The sequence below is a fragment of the Muntiacus reevesi genome, chromosome 3 (assembly GCF_963930625.1).
Source record: "Muntiacus reevesi chromosome 3, mMunRee1.1, whole genome shotgun sequence".
NCBI lineage: Eukaryota > Metazoa > Chordata > Mammalia > Artiodactyla > Cervidae > Muntiacus > Muntiacus reevesi.
Window position 1 is genome coordinate 251,454,140 of NC_089251.1, and position 16,112 is coordinate 251,470,251.

Here is a 16,112-nt window from a genome sequence, read left to right on the forward strand (position 1 = left end):
CAAGAGGTCAAAGTTACCTTCTAAATTCCTCACAGTTTTGCCGATATAGTTACCAATACTTAATGAAACATTCTGAGCTTTTAAATTTTGTCCATTGAACAAGATATTTTTCCACAGTCTAGCTGAATTGGTCCAAGTCCTTGTATCTGGTGTTATGTGATAAGCTGTCTGATCTGGCCATTCAAGATGGCTTGGGTGCGCTCGGTACTTCACCTACACTCAATTCACATGATTAATATTCATTTCCTACATACTTGCCCCAGGCCCCAGCTGGTGATTGTTCTTATCTTCAAATCAAAACATCTCCACCTGGATAGTTTTGGAAGGCTTAATGAGAGGCGGGTCCCTCTGCTAGTCCTCCTGGTAATCAATGAGCCAACCAGAAGTCAAGTCCCCAAAAAGGGTAACCCCGGCCTCCTTCACTGGGAGCAAGGATGCCCTTCATCTCCTTCTAGCCGGCTGTGCACACAGTGCGCTGTCAGTTCGAGGACCTTGGTTCAGACAGGTAAGCTTCCCCCAACCCCAGCCCAGCTTTCTCTTCTCCCCTGGCAAGTCCAGGGCTTGCAAGCCGGCAAGGTGCAGCACAACAGAAGCCCTTAGGTTGTTAATTTAAACGTTGTATCTGTAATTTGTTAGTGTCTGAGACAAATCCTGACAACATATCCGTGCAACTATTTTATTTGCACTTCAAATCTGACAGATTCTGGAAAAGCCTGTCTCTAAAATGCCATCTGACATTATACTACCTTCTCAGTAGATTTGAGGAACCACAAGGCAAAACTTTCATTTTTTCTAGTCAGTGGGGTAAATTTGCAAAACTGCTAACTCATGGATGATACTAGCGCTTTTAGTTACACCTGATTCCCCTTGTATAAATTACAGTTATACTGAAAACCTGGGTCTATACCTCTATCAGTTTCTTTTTTAAAAAATTATTTATTTGGCTGCACCAGTCTTAGTTGTGGCACATGTGACCTTTGGCTTTCATTGCAGCATGCAGTCTCATATGGACTCTTAACTGTGTGAGATCTAGTTTCCAGAGGAGGGATCGAACCCAAGGCCCCTGCGTTAGGTGCACGGTCTTAGCCATTGGACCACCAAGGAAGTCTGTTGTATTAGTTTCCTATTGGTGCCTTAACAAGTTGTTGTTCAGTCACTAAGGCATTTCTGACTCTTTTTGATCTCATAAACTGCAGCACATTCCTTGTCCTTCACTGTCTCCTGGAGTTTGCTCAGACTCATGTGCATTAAGTCAGGGATGGCCATCCAACCATCTCATCCTCTGTCACCCTCTTCTCCTCCTACCCTCAATCTTTCCCACCATCAGGGTCTTTTCCAATAAGTTGGCTTTTCACATCAGGTGGCCAAAGTATTGGAGCTTCAGCTTCAGCATCAGTCCTTCCAATGAGTATTCAGGGTTGATTTCCTTTAGGAATGACTGATTTGATCTCCTTGCTATATACATGGGACTCTCAAGTCTCCAGCACCACCTTTCAAAAGCATCATTCTGCACTCAGCCTTTTTATGGTCCTGAGAGGGTAACAGGCAGGAAGGCCAGGGGTCTCCACAAGGAGGAAGTAGGCTGCAAGTGTCAGACATTTTTTATCTCTGTCTTAAGCGGCAGGAGGAAACAAACAAGTGTTAAAATTTTTTCTCCTTCTCTATATGAATTTAAAAAGAGGTTTCTCTTAAAATTCTGTGTTGCTGTGAAGACACCTGAACTTAACTTTCCTGAAACCTTGAGCTAACCACTGCCTTTTTCTTATGGAAATATTTGTTTTAAGCTATGTTAATGAACTATGTATTTACCCTAGACTCTTTTTCTTCAAGTCGGCTCCACTTTAGACTCAGAACTGATAAGGGCTCAACAAACCAGTATGTTTTACTCATACATTGTTCTCCTAATCTATGTTAATGAAACTATATAATTACTTGGAAACCTGCCTCTCTTCAATATTCATGTCAATCGTCTTATGGCCTGGAATGACTCACTGGTGCCAGTATTATCTCAAAATGCACGTTGTAGGTAAGGGGCCTGGTGCCACTCTGAGTTTTGAGACATCTCCTTTCTATAATTAACAGCTTGCTAGTAGCTATATAACATCTGGCTAAAGACTAGCAGGGAGGACTCTTTCTGCCCCCTTCTGATGTCTATGTCAGAAACTTTCTCTATCTCTTTTATAATTTAATAAAACTTTATTACACAAAAGCTCTGAGTGATCAAGCCTTATCACTGGCCCCAGATTGAATTCTCCTCCAGAGGCCAAGAATCCTGGTGTCTTTCGTGGTTCAGCAACAATCTTTCAGTCCAACACATATCCATACATGACTACTGGAAAAATCATAGCTTTGACTATACAAATCTTTGTGGGCAAAGTGATGTCTCTGCAAAGGGAATGTTCTATAGTGAAAAAAAATTTCTGATATGCTTGGATTGGAAACTGTTGACATGGGGAAGATGGAGGCAGGCTAACTAGAAGTACTGTGTCTCACATGCTTAACTTGGAAAGTGTATTTGGCTTTCTCTGGTTGGTCTGAGTTGGAAACCAAGGCAAAAATAGGCAAGTTGGCAGCCATTGACTAAGTCCTGACAATTTTGGGCCAGTTGCTGCAGAGGTTGTGGACGAGAGTTCTGTTGTCATTAATGGTATGGCTGTTGCCTGTCTGTCCATTCAGTCTCTCAGCATGGAAATCAGAATATGAAAACCAAAAATGTCAGATGATTCAAATCCGCTGAAAAGGCAGCATACACTTGAAAAGCTCATTGTTATTTTAGGAATGTCATGCCTGAAGATGATTTAATACACATATTAGGAGGTGCATTTTCACATCCCTCTGAGAAGCATGACTTTATTCAGGGTGTGTGCATCTACTTCTAAAGTACTTTGACTCATATTGAGTCCAGATATCTTACCTGCACACTAGCATGTAGCCATAGCTGTCAATGTGTTGGCTCTATCAGCAAAAGGATTTTGCAGACAATTAAAATAATGTCAATTTTTAAAAACTGAAGTATAGTTGATTTACAGTGATTCAGTATGCAGCAAATATAATTAGTTATACATTTATCTATATCTGTTTTTCAGCTTCTTTTCCATTATAGGTTATTACAAGATACTGAATATAGTTCCCTCTGCTAGCCTTGTTCTCTGCTATCCTCTTGCTATCCCTCTGCTATCCAGTAGGCTCTTGTTGTTTATCTATTTTATTTACACCAGTTTGGACATGTTCATCCCAGTCTCCTAGTTTCTCTCTGCCCCTGACGTTTCCTCTTTGGTAACCATAAGTTTGTTTTCTGTGTCTATGAATATACTTGGGTTTTTTTTTAACTAATTTTTACTGTAGTATAGGTCATATACAATGTTGTATTTTTGCTGTACGGCAAAGTGAATCAGTTATAGTATCTGACCCCATTTTTGTGCATAATATCATAAATTCAGTTTAAAAATTCAACTTTGCTATGAAAATGAAAGTATTGGTGGGCACAGTACTGTGATAAAAACAAAGTTCTTAGTAAATTATGAAACCTCCAGAATAGAAATATGCAAAGAATTGGCTATTGTACAATTTAATTTATAACTGTGTTCAAACAAGCTGACAAATCTTATCAATAAGATTTGTCTTACCAATTTATCAAATTTAACAAATACTTTTATATACTCAAAATACTGAAATTACAAAATTTTTGTAACAAAACTGATGTTGAATAAAAAATTCACAGTTTTCAGATGGTTATATGCTATTTTCACTAGCATCAATTGAATTTTAAAATGTTTGAGTAGTACTTTGAAGTACGACTTTGTAAATCATTCTAAGTATCTTGCAATGATATCAAAGTTTTTTGTAACAAGTTCTCTAAATTTTGGTTTCACTTTGCTCAAAGTTAATTGGAAATTGTTAATTTAAATATTCAACAAGTAGAAAGTGCCAAAAACTTCAGCTTTTGAAGTTTTTAGTGAATTGCAATGATTCAAAACAAAATTTCCAAACAAGAAGACAATCAATTTTATCCCTCCAAGCAAGAGGAAGGAACTGACCAGATTGAATGCTGAGAGTTCCACACAATGTAGATGTAATCTTTAAGTTCTCTGAGCTTTTGGAAATCTAGACTTATAAGAAGAGCCTTTTGATGGCACTCCTATTAATATTTTTTTAACTGGATAAATTTATATTCTTTATTTGAATGGAATAAACAAGAACAATCAATGGTTTTACAGTATTTAAATTTGGCAAAATATTTAAAATAATTATAGAGACCATTTGTTAGACACATTTTGTCTTATAAACTCTTTTTGTTGCATAAGGCACTTTTATGACAAACAGACAGTACCTATTTGGGCTGAAGTTTTACACGTTTCACAAAAAGTGTTAGATTTTAGAATATCTTCCATTTAGAATTTGCCCCAAATTTACCAAGTACCTCAGCATTTGTGGAGAATAGTACTTTCTCAATTAAAAATACTGTGGTCTGTGAGGAAGAAGCAATCGAAGAGGTAAACAATCATAAATGTATTTATTGTAAACTGCAACTTAAAGAATACTATAGGCAATTTAAGAAAAAAATGAAAAATAGTAGAACCATACTAAAAATATATATACTTCAGAAAATCTCTCAGTCAAAATTTCCTTTTTATAAGGAAACCAGCCATATTGGATTAGAGTTCACCCCAAAAGTTCATTTTAATTTAATTAGTTCTTAAAAGGACTTATCTTCAAAATGTTGCCACATTCTGGCATCTAGGGGTTAGGACTTCAGCATATGAATTTGAGGGGGGCACAGCTCAGCCCCTGACAATACCCAAAATAACTGAAATCAGGATCTCAAAGATATTTGTACACCCATGGATATGGGTGTTCAATAGCAGCATCATTCACAATAGCCAAAAGGTGGAAGCAACACAAGTATCCTTCAGGAGACAAATAGGTAAGTAGAATGAGGTGTCTACATACAATGGAACATTATGGTCTTAAAAAGGAAATGAATTCTGATAGTGACAGAGCTTTGGATGAACCTTGGGGACATTGTGTAAGTGATTCGAAACAGTCACAGAAAGGCAAATCTTGTAATTCTGCTGACATCAGTCATCTATGCAGTTAATAGAAAACACAGAGTGGTTCCCAGAGACTGGGGGAGAGAAGAATGGGGGGTTAGTGTTTAGTGGGTACAAAGTTTCAGTTTTGCAAGGTGAAAGAGCTCTCGAGATTGGCTGCACCACAGTGAGAATGTACTTAGCGCTACTCAGCTGCACACCTAAACATGGTTAAAGTGGTCAATTTTATGCTGCTTATACTTTAAAAATTGCATGGATGAGCTATATATACATGTTGTACCATTATTAATTTCCTTGTTCTGATAATCTTTTATATTTATGTAAGATGTAACCATTGAGAGACACTGAGTTAAAGGTACAGGGGGCCTCTATCATCTTTGCAACTTCCTGTGAATGGTTTATTGCTTCAAAGAAAAGGTTTTTTAAAATTATATTCTTGTGTTTAGGGAAATTCAGTTCAGTTCAGTCGCTCAGTCGTGTCCGACTCTTTGCAACCCCATGAATCACAGCACGCCAGGCCTCCCTGTCCATCACCAACTCCCGGAGCTTACTCAAACTCATCTTAGAGACTGCTAATTCAATCTCTTGGACCAGTATAATAGAACTTCATGGAGACAGAGATTAAAGTGTTTAAACACAGCTTACCCAGGGACGTAACTTTGATCAGAAAGAAGCTTACACACTGGGACCCAGCAGGACCAAGTAACCCACCTACTGACTAGTACAAGTTGTTAGTCGCCAAGGGAAACAGCTTTAACAAGCTTTCCTTTGGGCATCGGGGCCTTGCTAATGGCTTCCTATTGAGCAAAGTTCTCAACACTATTTCCCCACATGTCAGATGCCTAATATTGTCCGAAAGTAAACCATAAATGTAGTTCAGATTCTCTCCATGCACATCATCCAGTGTCACCCTGAGGGCATTGCTGCTGCTGTTCAGTGGCTCAGTCAGATCCGGCTCTTTGCAGTACCGTGGACTGCAGCACGCCAGGCTTCCCTGCCCTTTGCCATCTCCCAGAGCTTGCTCAAACTCATCTTCATCGAGTCGATGATGCCATCCAGCCATCTCATCCTCGGTCATCCCCTTCTCCTCCTGCCCTCAGTCTTTCCTAGCATATCACCCAGAGGGCGTAGCTGTAGTGATGCCTCTGACCAAGGACAAATTGCAGCAGGCAGGCTTTTACCTCCCAAATTCAGACTCAAGAGTTAACCTTCCCTTGGCAAAAAGCTATTGCTGTAAAATTGTTCATGTTGGTTTATTATTTCTTAAAATTTGCTGTGTCTGAAATTATTTCCCCCTTTTTATTACACATTTTGCTTCTTGCCATTTTCTCTCTTTAGGCTGGTTTGTTTGCTGTTTTCTCTAAAATTCTGCCAGAGGTCTGTATGGCAGGCTTGTCTGTGGTTTTATTAATAAACCCCAATGTTTTTGCTCCCTCCGGGACCCCTAGCTTATTGTTCTCGGCTTGGTCATTCTGGCATGAACTCCACCTTGCCTGATTCCACTATGAGCACGCTGACCCCAAGAGCACAAAGCAGAAGGTAGCTGATATCTTCCACCTAAGATGGGGTGTTGTTTGTGAAGGGGTGAAGTAAACAGTGACGGGGTCAGTGGGTTGGAGGAGGCCCCTTTGGGGTGGCCCACATGCTGCGTGTCTCCCCTAAGTGACCAGTTGTGGGACAGTTCCTCTGGTAAAAGGCAGCTGCTGTCTGTGGCTGACTCATGTTGAGGTTTGACAGAAAACAACGCAATTCTGGAAAGCAATTATCCTTCAACTAAAAAATAAATAAATTTTTGGAAAAAAAGGGTAGTTGCTACATTCTGAATTATCAACAACAAGGTAATACTCACCAATATGAACACACCCCGTGCGTACAGCAACAATTCTAGAAACTTGGCATGTGAAAAGATAGGACACACTATTCAGATACCGGGGACTGAGACTAGATCTTAGGAGTAAAGCTAGGAAAAAAGTGAAATCAAAATGTGCATTTACTGTGTCAAAACTGTGTTATGAGCTAATAAGAGTTATAAAAACTTAGAGAATGAGGTAAGATAGTGTTTTCCAAAGTGTCTGTTCCTCTCAGCTAATATGACAGGGTGTTTAAAGGACTCTGACACCAAAATAAATTTGGAAAATTCTCCCAGCTGTGATATTTTTTAAAGTACGTGGTAAATAAGTAAGTTGGTTCAACCCAAAGTTTACCAGATATATTTATATGTGGAATCTTTTAAAAAGTATTATTAGTAGTAGTAATATAAAATCTATTAAACCTAAGGTGTGGAACAGACTTTCTGAAACAGTTCTGGAATTACCATTGTATATTGCAGTAAGAAGCTCAGTGAGTGACCCTAAGGAAACCTGTGAGAATGGTAGGATTAAACTGTTATTAAGATGAAAGAATAAAGTGAGGAAATAACAGTGATTATAACCTGTGAGCTGGAGTTCCCAAAGGAAGAGATGAGATAGAAATTAAAGGGGATGTAATGGTTAATTCTTATGTGTCAACTTGGCTGAGCCATGGTATCTAGCTATTTGGTCAAACATGATTCTGAGCCTTTCTGTGAAAGTATTGATACTTTTTGGAAGAGATTAATATTTAAATCTGTAGACTTTGAGCCAAGCAAATTATGCTCTGTGATGTGGGTGGGTCTCATTCAATCATTTAAAGCCCTTCGCAAAGCAAGGTCTGACCTCTCCAAGAAAGAAGGAATTCTGCCAGCACACTGCTTTTAGACTCAAAATGCAATTCTTCCTTGAGTCACCAAGGCTTCTGGCCCAACCCCATCAAATTTTGCATTCAGGAAGTCTCTACAGTCCAATGAGCCAATTTCTTAAAATAAATCTACCCCCCTTACTCCACCCCACCCAAATTTATTGGGTGTTTGTTGTGGGGTTTTGATTGTTTTTTTATTGTGGTTTAGAAATTTTTTGTGAATGTCTCACATGTAATTAAGAAGAATATATTATCCTTTCTTATAAAATGTATGTGTATCATCTATCTCCTGTTGTTAATTCAGTTTTTGTGGAGAACCCTGACTAACACAAGGCACTGTTTTATTGGGTCAGAAGAGAACTAACTAACCCAGCTAGCGGGAGAAAGAAAAATTGATTCGGAAGGGAAATGGAGTTACTGATACCACAAGGTCCATGAAGGAAGAGTAGGATGCAGAGTCAACATTGCAATTAGAATATTTAACCAGATTCCTCTGAGACATGAGCAAAGGAAGAGTGACTAGGAGAAAGTATAAAGTTTGAGGTGGTGCAAGAAATGTAAATAATTGGAGCCATCTGTGTATTTCAAAGCGTGATTGCTTAACATGTTGATTCTAAGACACCTCATTAATACTACAACTAAACACTTTCCTAGAGCAATATACTGTGGTGGGAAAGAGTCCATCCAGGATTTCAATTTTCTCTGTGATAATAGAAGCACCTGTCTGCAATTAAGTGTTATTTGGAGTCCTAAAGAACATAGGAAGGTCTGTAGGAGCAGTTGCACAAACTGCTTTGGAAGTAGTGAAGGCTGAATAAAGGGAAGTCCGGTGGCGCTAGGGGTAGACTTAAGAGATGCAGGTTCGACCACTGGGTTGGGAAGATCCCCTGGAGGAGGGTATGGCAACCCACTCCAGTATTCCTGCCTGGAAAATCCCAGGACAGAAGAGCCTGGTGGGTTGCAGTCTGTGGGGTCGCCCAGAATGGAACATGACTGAACGACTTAGCACAGCACCCAGGAGCGGAGCTTAGGAGGTCTGCTTTCAGGGGCCTGGCATTTCCGTGTGAGAGGTGAGCCTTAGCTGTCCAGTCGCTTGTTACATGGGACTGTTGAGTGCTTGAAATGTGGTTAGTTTGAACAGACATGTGCTGTACATGTAAATTACAGGGCAGATTTCAGCAACTTAGTATATAAACATGTAACAGCTTAGATCAGTCGCATTGTCCCCCCCAAAAAAACCCATATTACAAATCACGTATGTAAATGTTCTAATAGACACATTACTAAAGAAAATAAACAGGTGAAATTAACTTTAATATTTTTATTTAACCCCAGTTGAAATAATAATATGTTATATATACGTGGGGTTAAATAAAAATATTAAAGTTAATTTCACCTGTTCATTTCCTCCAGTAATGTATCTACAAGAATATTTACATACGTGATTTGTAATATGGCCTTTTTGGGGGACAATGCTGATCTAAACTGTTCAATAGCAACCAAAGTGCTCAGTATCATTTAAGGAAAAAGGCCAATCATCAGACAGCACAGTGCAGATTCTAAGAAGAGGAAGTGCTGCAGAGAATCAGATGATGCTATAAATAAACTTGGCTCCTATCTTTGGGCCAGACTTTAATGTGTACTCTGCTGATGGGGAAATTGAGCCTCAAAGAGTCGGTGTAATGCAAAGAACATTGGAATCAAGGATGCTGCGGGACAGTGACTGAGACTGACCAAATATTCGAGGTCCTAGGAAAAACACTGGATTTGGAGTCAGAAAGTTCAGTTCTTCCCAGGCTGATGGCTTTTTTTTTTTTTTTTTAATTAATTTTTTTTTTTTTTAGACTGATGGCTTTAAACAGATATTCTTACCAAAGTTTCATTTTTATTCAAGTGTAAAATGGGAAAATCAGAGTACCTGCTTCAGAGAGTTGTTGTTCAGTTGCTAAGTTGTGTCTGACTCTTTGAGACCCTGTGGACTGCAGCACACCAGGCTTCCCTGTCCTTCACTATCTCCCGGAGTTTGCTCAAATTCATGTCCATTGAGTCAGTGATGCCATCCAGCCATCTCGTCCTTTGTTATCCCCTTCTTTTTCCTGCCTTATATCTTTCCCACCATCAAGGTCTTTTCCAATCAGTTGGCTCTTCACATCAGGTGGCCAAAGGGTTGGAGCTTCAGCATGAGTCCTTCCAATGAATATTCAGGGTTGATTTCCTTTAGGATTGACTGGTTTGATCTCCTTACTGTCCAAGGGACTCTCAAGAGTCTTCTCCAGCACCACAGTTCGAAAGCATCAGTTCTTCACGACTCAGCCTTCTTTACGGTCCAACTCTCATATCTATACATGATTACTGGCTGTGTAGTCATGTACCATATGTACATGCACCTATGTATCATAGCTGTGACTTTATGAACCTTTGACAGCAAAGTGATGCTTCTGTTTTTTAATACACTGTCTAGGTTTGTCATACCTTTTTTTCCAAGGAGCAAGTATCTTTTAATTTCATGGCTGCCGTCACTGTCCGCAGAGATTTTTGAGCCCAAGATAATAAAATCTGTCACTGTTTCAATTGTTTCCCCATCTATTTGCCATGAAGTGATGAGACCAGATGCCATGATCTTAATTTTTTGAACTTTGAGTTTTAAGCCAGCTTTTTCACTCTCCTCTTTCACCTTCATCAAGAGGCTCTTTAGTTCCTCTTTGCCTTATGCCATTACGGTGGTGTCATCTGTATATCTGAGGTTGTTGATATTTCTCCCAGGAATCTTGATTCCAGCTCGTGATTCATTCAGCCCAGCATTTCGCATGATGTACTCTGCATATAAGTTAAATAAGCAGGGTGACCATATGCAGCCTTGATGTACCCCTTTCCCAGTTTTGACAACCAGTCTGTTGTTCCATGTCTAGCTTTTTTTTCCCCCCCATGTCCAGCTTTAATGGTTGCTTCTTGACCTGCATACAGGTTTCTCAGGAGGCAGATAATGTGGTCTGATATTCCCATCTCTTTAAGAATTTTCCACAGAGGGTTGAGGTGAGCATTAATTGAAATAATCCATGTAAAACATTTGACATAGTAACTAAATCCCAGGAAATATAAATCTTGGTAATTTAACTATTAGTATTAAGTATCATGAAGTTATATATTTTAGCATCATCCCAATTAAGGATAAATACATAGGTGTAGCTACGTTCTAATACTGTTCTTCAGTGTTTCAGTCCAGGAGATAATCCTTCTAAAAGCTTTCTAAAACTCTGCTCTGCAGATCCCCTTTTCTGATAACAAAATTTCCATTTAGAATTACTTTGCAGGCATGACATCAGGATTCAGAGAATTATAAACGAATATGCCTCCTTTTCCAAATGAGGAAATAGAAATTAAGATAAATTATCTAATACTTAGATATAAGACAAAAAAAAAAAAAGTGAGTGGCATGTCCTTTCAGTGACATGGGAGTGAAGGCTGCTCCAGGATTAGCCAGGATAATGTCCTTCAACTTGCTATTTATTCTCTCTCTCTTGGCTGCACTAGGTCTCTGTTGCTGCGCAGGCTTTCTCTAGTGGGGCCAGCAGGGGCTCCTCTCTAGGTGCTGTGTGTAGGCTTCTCATTGCTGCGGCTTCTCTTGTGGAGCAGAGGCTCTGGGGCACTTGGGCTTCAGTAGTTGCGGCACACAGGGGCTTAGTTGCCCCTCGGCATGTGGCACCTTAGTTCTTAAATCAGGGATCGAGCTCATATTCCCTGCATTGGCATATAGATTCTTAACCACTGCACCACCAGGAAAGACCCTTGTTACTTATTCTAGATGTAAGGTTCCAGACTTAGTGATGATGCATGTTAACTTGTAGACTTTTTTTCCTGACAAAAGTGCAGATGTCTGTCTAGTGGAACAGACAGCCCCTGTTATGCTTTAAACAGTTTTGTATCTCACCCACCAATCTCATTCTCCCATAACGAAATACCCTAGCTCTACAAATGCTGTTTGAACTGGGCAGGGCATCTCACCAGTCCCTCCTTACTGAGTCAGTTGAATCAAATCTTTTGCACGTACCGTCTAGAACGTGCCCCTGGGCTTACTGCATGTGTTTCGCCTCTCAGGCTCACGGTCTGTGCTGATGTCCAGTGTTGGAAAACACCTGCCTTGCGTCTTTTGTCCATTTTCATAGTTATTTACAGAGGGAGCATTGACCTGGATCTGTTACTCTTTCATGTTGGAAACAGAAGTCAATTATTTTTATGTCAGAGATGAGAAAACTGAGGGTGGAAAGATTTAGTAACTTCTCCAAAATCACACATTTCAAACCTAGGTAGTCTGATTGCAGAACTCCTCACTTAATTACTGTACCGTGTGGCTTCTCAGAAAAATGGTTTTATATATACATGTGTAAAATGTTTTGTCTAGTGTCAGGAAGCACAGTAAGTCCTTAATAAAGTCTGGGTATTTTATCCTTTAAAATTCTAAAGATCATTATAAATGTGTTCTTAGCACAGTGCTTAGAAGCAGAAAATAGTGGATAGGACAGAAGCACCACCACAGGAGTTGGTATTCTTGATGAGTACTAAACGTTATCATTGTCCTACCACTGGCCAGTGAAAAGAGGGCATTTACTTAAGTCCTTTATTGCTCAAGTACTATTTATTTACAGGAAATATTAAATTCTTACTATGCTTTCTTTTGGGGCTCCCCCAGTGGCTCAGTTGGTAAAGAATTCGCCTGTAATGCGAGAGACCCAGGTTCAATTCCTGGGTGGGGAAGATCCCTTGGAGAAGGAAATGGCAACTCACTCCAGTATTCTCGCCTGGAAAATCTCATGGACAGAGGGGCCTCTTGAGACACAGTCCATGGGGTCACAAAGAGTCGGACGTGGCTGAGCATCTGAGCAGAGGCTTTCTTTTGCCATTGAAATCAATCTTTATTCATTAGAAATATAGAGCAAAAATTAAAACACTCCAAGAAATCAGGCATAGGTGATACTCCTATCAATTTCTGAATTTCAAATCAATAAATATTGTACAGTAACACACCCATCTGGCCATAAAGGAGATTGCAGTGGAATGAAGGTACAAGCTCATGAATAGGAAGACAAATATCTATAATAGCATCCAGCACTGAATCTACTAATTCTCAATGTTTAATCTACCACCTACATGTGCTCTAACTTTTTCATCTCATAAAAAAATTTATAATGGAGATGTCATTAAGCCCACGTCTATCTTTGGTTTTAGCCTGTGTACTTCAAAATAGTTTCCCTCTGTCTTAATGCCATTTTCCCCCCCCCTGAGATACATGTAAATTTTTCCCAAATTTCAGTTATATCTACTAGCAAAAAATGCAACAAATACATTGCAGTTGTCCATTCACTCTGATTAGCACAGGAAGGAGAACTAGCCTATTCTGGTCTTCTTTCCATGGTGCCCCCTCTTGCCTCAGCTCAGACAAGCCCACCAGCACACGCATCCATCAACTTTGACCTCTCTGAATAGGAGCTGCCAGATATTCATTACGCATTGTTCTCCGTAGATGGTTAGAATTAATAAGTTCGAACCTAAACAAATTCACAAAGGGAAATGCAAAAATCAGGAAATGGTACATTAAGTAGAATAAATGTAAGACTAGGTTTATTATCTTCCCACAAGACCAAACTTCCTTTTCTGGTATCAGCTTTATCTGTAGCGAAGTCATCATTATCTCCTATCTGTCAATAATTCTCAGATGTCCAGTTAGTAAAATGTTCCGGTAAACTGTACTTTAATGCATTAAAATAAATTTATTGTTTCTACTCTATTAATATTACTCTATTAGTTCTCATGTGCTAAGTCACTTCAGTCATGTCCAAATCTTTGCAAGCCTGTGGAGCCTGCTAGGCTCCTCTGTCCCTGGGATTCTCCAGGCAAGAATACTGGAGTGGGTTGCCATTTCCTTCTCCAGGGTATCTTCCTGACCCAGGGATTGAACCCACGTCTCCTGTGTCTCCTGCATTGGCAGACGGTTCTTTACCATTAACACCAACTGGGAAGCCCTTAGTTCCAATACTCACAAGCTTTCAGAGTTGGTGTCTCTCTCTACTTTTTAGAACTCATATGGACTCTTCCATGATTTTTAACTGTCCTTTGACTCTTTAAGTGCAGTGTTAATCTAGATGTAGCCTTACTCACAGTAGGCTTTGTTCTCCAATTAGGATCATTTCTATTTCATTTCCTATATATCCTTTTGGATGTAAAGAAAAGTCTTTTCAAAATTCAGGTATGCCCTGCCACTGAAGTAATACATACACCAACCACACAGATCTGCCAAAAAAAAAAAAAAAAAAAAAAAAAAATTAATGAAAAGCAAAAGATATATGATCCAAAGAGAAAGGTAAGAGTTGTAATTTTACATATAAATAACATGATTGATCTTATTTTCCTATTATTATCTTTTCACCTTGAACTCTAACTGTGTATCTCAGGTCGGGCTCTATAGGGAGCAGACTCTGAGGAAGAGACAGTGGCAGAGGCTTCTTTAGGGGATTCTTTGAGGGCCACCATCTGTAGAAGGGATAATAAATTGGGATTGGACAGGAGGAGAAGCTGGATTGTGATACAGTCTCAACAAAGTGGTTAGCTGGACCCCTAGAAAACTCTGAAGCTGGTGGGCCCTTTGGAATTGTTGCAGATTGGAGCAAGAGGATGAGGTTTTTGTTGACCAGTCAATGGAGGCAGGTTGCCCAGGAAGGGGGACCTGACTTTGCATGCAGTGGCTCTTTTCAAGTGAAGCCATTCTGAAGAGGGTTGATCACCAGAATTGGCTTCAGATAGATGCAATTCATGTAGTCATGCAGGACCCCACACTTGGTTTAACACTCTGCTGCCTCTGTCTTAAAATTCTTGATTTTTGGCCAAGGAGCCCTATGTTGTCATCTGGCACTGGGCGCTACACATTTTGTAATCAGTTCTGATGACGGCTGAGGGCCACCTGCCTACAGCACACTCTGTAACTGGGGTAAGTCCTTCAGCCCTAAAGTGGCATTGGGTGACAGACCAGTGTTCACTACAGCCTGTACCTTGCATTGCTTGAATCCATTTATCCTTAGAAGAAAGCAGAATAAATTACAGTCCCTAACACTGAAACTGGCTTTGGGGCTACAACTGAAAATCATCATCTTTCTCCTGATACCACTGTGAGTCAACATGCCACCAAGTGACTGAGGGGTTTCCTCAAGGATTGGTGACTCAGCACTGGTCTCTGTTGCTGGTAGGATGAACATTCAACAGTGAGTGAAACTAGATCAGCCTTGGTAGGTGGGCACCGATCCCACTGGGTCAACTCCAATCCTGCTAAATGGATGTTCATCCCAGACACTGATGTCATTATGTCAACTTGGTTGTTTGGGTGCCCTTCCATCATGGATTCCTGTAGTACCAAGATCTCCCCTCTTTGTGCCTGTCCACATACCTTTATCTCAGATCTGCTGCTGCCCAATCTTCCAGTCTATTTCTTTTCAGGCTCCAAGCCAACTGGTCATGCCAGTTGCCACTGCCGAAGTGTATTCTAATCTTGGGCCACCTCCCACACGAATAGATGCCAAGGTGTACTGCCTGAAACTCTGTGCTTTTTAGAGGATTTCGGCTCATCTCTAACCTTCAAGGCCACCCCTTTGTGGGCTGCAGTATAACCATCATGTATTTTTTTTTTTTTTTTACAATGTACAGGCCTTACCCAGCCATGAGTCAAATTCAGGCATTTTTCTCTTCCATCAGTTGGCCATAGAGGATCCTTGGCAACAGGTGTGAACTGAGGAGGAGGTACTGGTGCAACAGTGGTGGGTGACACGGGAGTCCAGCCTGCCTGCTTGCATAGCATTCTGTGCCCTCTGGCCATATTTGTGTTTGATCCTAGATGTAGCTTCCATTTTACAATGGATTGCAACATGACTCAACCCAACCTTATGACCTGATGGGACAGATAGAACCCAGCTCATTATTGGTGGTTTTGGTGACATGGTTACCAAGCATCTCATCATCAGGTGCTCCATCTCTATCAGGGTACACTAACACATCACAACTGTTTGTTGAAAGGTGTTTATTTCTCCACTATAGATGGCATGATCATCTAGAATGGCATCCGCATTGTGACTTTCCCATTGGAACTAGGCATAAACTCCACACGTCTCCCCACTACTGATGCATCTAATACAACAGGCATAGTTGCCTGTGTCAGCCTATTCCAGTCACTCACCTACATGGTTAATGGTGATTGGTTACGAGCCTTGACAAAATGCAGTTAAAGAACACCGGATGGTGCAGCTAACTCCCTAGAACACTGGACAGTCTGACAGAGGCGACATTTGAACGCTAGCTTGAAGAATG

General features: G+C 40.2%; 1 protein-coding gene and 1 non-coding gene across 2 annotated transcripts in view; both read left to right on the forward strand.

Annotated features, from left to right (window-relative positions):
- The first annotated feature begins 383 nt into the window (after positions 1-383).
- PJVK (pejvakin) overlaps positions 384-16,112 on the forward strand; it is a 40,581-nt gene continuing 24,852 nt past the window's right edge. The window contains exon 1 of the mRNA XM_065927934.1: positions 384-505. The gene's annotated coding sequence lies outside the window, so the exon portion shown is untranslated. The remainder of the gene's footprint in view (positions 506-16,112) is intronic.
- On the forward strand, positions 12,446-12,518 carry TRNAY-GUA (transfer RNA tyrosine (anticodon GUA)). Its single transcript has one exon. It is a non-coding gene; the product is annotated as a tRNA-Tyr (tRNA).